This window comes from Carex rostrata, chromosome 14 (genome assembly GCF_964058835.1).
Source record: "Carex rostrata chromosome 14, lpCarRost1.2, whole genome shotgun sequence".
NCBI classification, from domain to species: Eukaryota; Viridiplantae; Streptophyta; class Magnoliopsida; order Poales; family Cyperaceae; genus Carex; species Carex rostrata.
The window spans coordinates 5,016,647-5,022,114 of record NC_135931.1 but is presented as its reverse complement, the minus strand read 5'-3'; positions in this window follow the sequence as shown (position 1 = coordinate 5,022,114).

The window sequence follows — 5,468 nt, the reverse complement described above, 5'->3', positions numbered from 1 at the left end:
TTTTCTACTGAAAATGACTCAAAAATGTATTATAAAAAGAAGACCGTGATTTTAGAGGAGAGAATTTTTATGTGCTTTGTAAACGAGTTGCATGTCTAATATTTAAGTAATTATAGTGTATTTTTATATAAAAAAAAAATTGCGTAGCTACCAAGAACAAATGCTATTGCGAAAAAGTTTGTTAATTTGTTCGAAACAAAAGGTAAAATAATTTGCACATAATTCAATCAAAGTGAACATTCTACCAAATCAATTTTTCAAAATTATTTTTGGTTTGATACAAAAATCATTTTGAAGCCAACTTACATATCACTTCTAATAAAAACTTTGATGATGCAACAGTGGCACTTATTGTTCCACACCGGAGTGAAATCATGAAACATAATAGAATGTCAAAAAAAAAATTCAACGTAGGACATAATTATTTTAAATATAAGTATATTTTTGTAACTTTTTCTAAAAATATGACAAGAAGATATATTTTGATAAAGAAAAAATATATATTTAAGTAAGGAGTACGCAAGTGTCTCTTTCCGACCATAGTAACAATATACGCGAATAATTAGTTTTTTATTCGTTTTTTTGACGTTTTCGAACCGAACTCCGAATAAAATGAAAAAAATATATAAAATATGTTTATTCACGAATAAAACATGAATAAAACGCGAATCACAAATTATTCGCGAAAAAAACATCATTTTTTTTTTTTGAAATTTGTTTTGGAAAGGGGAGGGGTTGGATTTTTTTTTCTATTTTCTTTTTGCTTCTTTATCGTACCGAATCATTTCCGAATTATATCTGAATCACAAATTTTTGATTCCGCCAAACTGAACCCGAACTATTCGTTTGTCACTGGGTCCCTGATATCATGTGACTTCTCCACTGATTCCACACGAAATAATGCCACAGAAGATCAGAGAATATCTTTGATTATGGGGTGGTTGGGCAGTGGAAGCTTCTTTAAAAATGAGCAGCTTTTGAATAGGAGCATATCTACAAATGAGGTTGTGTATTAAATCTCTTGTTCTTGTATCGCTGTTCTTCTCTACCCCAATTTGTCTCATATGAATATATGATAATAGATGATGATGATAGATGATATATGCTGATTTAATACACAGTTTAAAATAATGAAATTGTGTCATGTACCCAAGGATTACATACAAATGTATATAATAAGGATTGCTTGCAAAATTAATGAAAAAATAGAAATTGAGCATGAAACTTTTGAAGTTTCATTCAGGTATGAATAGAAAATTAACAGTGGCATTTGTGCAAAGCCTCAATGGAAAATAAAATATAATGTGTTTTTTTTATTATTTCATGTTTTTCAATGTGTGATTGGCTTATTTATCAGGGATGATGGCACAATTTACAACAGCATCTCCAACAAGCGCTAGGTTTTAGTTTCTCACCTCTACCAAGAAAAATACCTGTATTATAAATTATAATATTATCACCTCTGTCTTTTGCTGGTGTAGAAAAATAGAAATGCTTTGGTGTGTTTTTGTTAAGGCCAATTAGGTCATATTTCCAACATTAATCAATGAATTTCTATGATTTTATGAGGGGATACTGTGTGTCTTAATTAGTGGGGTTAATGAGCCTTTATGGAATTGAAGAGACAACAAGGACAAGGACACAGAAACTTATTATCCCATTAATTATTTGTTTATGAAAGGGTTCTAAAATATACATATCAGAAAAAAAATATTGGATATAATTTATATTATTTGATTAGGTCCTGTTAACAATGGTCAGCAAATTATAAATTTACAATAAGCTGATAACACTTTTTGTTATTTTCAAAATCATACGAGGAAATGATAGAAAAGAAAGGATTCACTGGGTTTTAAATGCCTTTGAAGGCATTACAGGATTGAAGATCAATTTTGGAAAATCAGAATCAGTACATTAAAAAAATTCAGATGTTGAAGCAGCAAATTATCTTCTCATTTACATTAATACATTGGAAGAAGCCTTATAATTAAAGGGAATTAAATTACATTGGCCTTATAAAGGGGATTAATTGGAATTAGTACATAAACTCCAGAAGAGATCACTTGTTTGGGAAGGAGAATTGCTCTCATTGGAAGGGAGGTTAATACTATTGAATGCCGTATTAAATTCTTTGCCTTTATATTCCATGTCCATTTATAAAATGCCAAAATGGTGAAAAAGATATCAAACTAGAAAAATAATTTTATGGGCTGGGAATCTGGGATAGATAGTGGAAATAAGAAGAAATATCATTTTCTATGATGACATTTGTTTGACTCGGGAAATAATATTGGGGTTGTTGGGGAGAACTTAGAGCATATGAATTTGAATTCATTAGACAAATGGGGTTGGAAGTAGGGGTGGCAACGAGCTCTTAAAGAGCAAGCTAGGTCACATTCGTACTCAGCTTGTTAGTGTATCAAGTTGAGCGAGCAAATTTGAATTTTAGGTTCCGAGCTAAAGCTATTGCTCAAAACCGACTTGTGGGTTGTCCGAGCGAGCCGAGTTAGCTCGTTATTAGCTTGGCAGATTTATAAATTTGTATATTTTCTTTTCTTATATCTTAAATTTTCATAACACATCTTATCAATTATGACTAAAACAAAATAATATTTATATGACTAATTAGTGAGCAATACTCTTAATTCAATTGTAATTAAGCAAATTAACTAATATAAATTAACTTTACAGCTAAATTCATACATACAAATATATTAAAATCGTAAATTCATACAAACATATTCACAGAATAAATTCATGCATACCAAATCAAACAAATTCATACAAATTAACTTAACTGCTTATAATTAATTCACACATATTCCATACAAAATTATCAATAAACTTAAACACAGTCTAAAGTGCAATTGCCATAACATTGGCTATAACATCCATAGACCATAATATCCCCAATCTGAAGTGAATGGATCCGATTAAACTATTAAACTATGTATATTAAATAGTTCGTTAACGACCGAGCTAGCTCATGCCGAGCCATGCCAAACTCAAACTCATTAATTCTGGCTCGAGTATATAGCGAGCGAGCTAATTTTAACTCTATCCACTAACGAACAAGCTGTTACCGATCGAGTCACGAGCTTTTTTGCCAGTCCTAGTTGGAAGTATGTATATAATTTAAAGATAATATTGGGGTTTGAAAGGATATTTTATAATATAAATATTCTAAACTGAAACCTGGTAAATTAAGGATCACCTTTCTTGAAAGGTGTTTCTAGTATTTTTCCTCTGATTTGGATAGGAATTAGTAGAGAATTAAGGTAACGTGCAAGATTTCTTCATTCTTAACCCATGAAAAAAAGAGGAAAACTATGATGATTTCTTTGGACATTGGGTAATGGAAGCAGTTATTTTGGCTGGTGTTTTTGGTTGTATGGAATGGTGATATAAGTTTGTAGTTTTTAGTTGTTTGATTCTTTGTTTTGTTTGGATAATTTGATGTATGGTTTACTTTTTTATTTGGCAGACAACCTAATCTTTTTTTTTTCTGTTTTTTTTTTCTGTTTTTTTTTTCTTTTCTTTTCTTTTTTAAAAAAGAAGAAGCAAGTGATCTGGCTCTATCATGGTCAAGCTTGTCAAGTCCGTTTCAGTGGGAATTTCAATTTGTTCTTTGAAATGTCACACCCTGCATTTCCGTTTATAAATCATATAACAACCTATAGAATAAGACTAGACCAAATATATATGTATATAAATATAAAGGAAAATATATGTCATAGTGAAATTGCATGGTATCCTATTTTTCTTTGTTCTTTCATTTTTTTAGAAAAGAGAAGGAATATATTTACTTGGATACTGGATTTCGGCTTCTTCTTCTTTTTTTTCTTTTTTTAAAAAGCAATACTATTTGAAACCAGTATGGTCTGAAATAAAATATACATAATCTCAGAATGTTTCATCCGTTTCATATGATATTTACCAGAATTCAACCATGTATAAAATTAAAGGATATTCAGTTAGGCTTTTATTTTGGATGGACAGTACCGAAATTTGAAAGTCAGGAAACTGAACAAAATAACAAGAGTGAGTCTATGGTACTATGCATATCATGGGTTGGTCCGTGCTACGGCTCAATATTTGAGTTTTCAAAATTCTAATGGTCAATCCAAACCATTCATCTTGTTCTCCATATTAATATGTGTTTGGAGACCAAATTTTACATTTTTTAAAATTTTTTTACTATTTTTTTAGATATTTAGAAAATCACTTGATCTGAAAATTCTGATCCATCCAAAAACAGTGATTTTCAATAAATCTAAAAAAATAGTAAAACAATTTCAAAAAATGTAAAATTTGGTCTCCAAACATATATTAATATGGAGAACAAGATGAACGGTTCGGATCAACCATTAGGATTTTGAAAAGTTGAATATTGAACCGTATTATAGGCCAAATCGTAATATGCATAGTACCATAGACTCACTCAAATAACAATATTGCTCCTAAGAGTACCGGCATATCAAATGTTATACTGGTTCTCGTATAATTTGTTTGTTATCTCTTAAATATTGTGACGAATGTCACACTAAATTATTTTAACAAACCACTGATTTTAAGTGCCGTAATTTTTAAAAATACCATATTCCAAAAAAATAATAATAAATAATCACGTTTTTTGAAAAATTTTAATTTTGATATGGCCGCATCTCCTAGGTGTGGCCACTTTTTTGGGGACCGCATCTAGGAGATGCAGACCATAAATAGAGGGCCGCATCCCCTAGATGTGATCACCCCTTTTTTTCTGTTTCATTCAGATTGAATTGCCGCAGCAGAAGGGAAAAAAAAGGGTGGCCGCATCTAGGAGATGCGGCCCCCTATTTATCCACATCCCCTAGATGCAGTCCCCAGAAAAGTGGCCGCACCTAAGGGATGCGGTCATGTTAAAATTCGAATTTTAAAAAAAAAATGGTTATTTTTTTTTTAGTATGATATATTTAAAAATTTTGGTTTTAATGGGAAAAATACCAATGAGAATTATACACGCTAAAAGCATGAAAGCAACTGCCAAAGTGGTGGAGCTAAAACTTTAGTAGGAGCAAAATTTCAAGATGGAAGTAATTTTTTTATTAAGCATATTTTTATATTTTTTTTCTGAAAATAGTATAGAAATAAAAGTATGTTTTGAAAACAAAATTAGAAAAAGGCCTAATTTTTTAATTTTTTTAATCTGAAGCTTATTTATGTATTTATTTTTAAAAATATATATAAATAGGTACATAATTATTATTGTTTTTGTAAATTGAACCTGAGAAACAAGTGTTTTTCTCCGATTCTACGAGGCTCTATCACTGCAAGCACGAGGTATACATAGATGTCGTGACACTCTTGGCATGAAGCTAGTACTAAATAAGGCGATTTTTTTTTAGAAAATTGGAGATCGAGTATTTATTTCTGAGATAGAGATTTGTACACTGTCATCCAATTAATTTTTAAAAATAAAAATGAGAGAC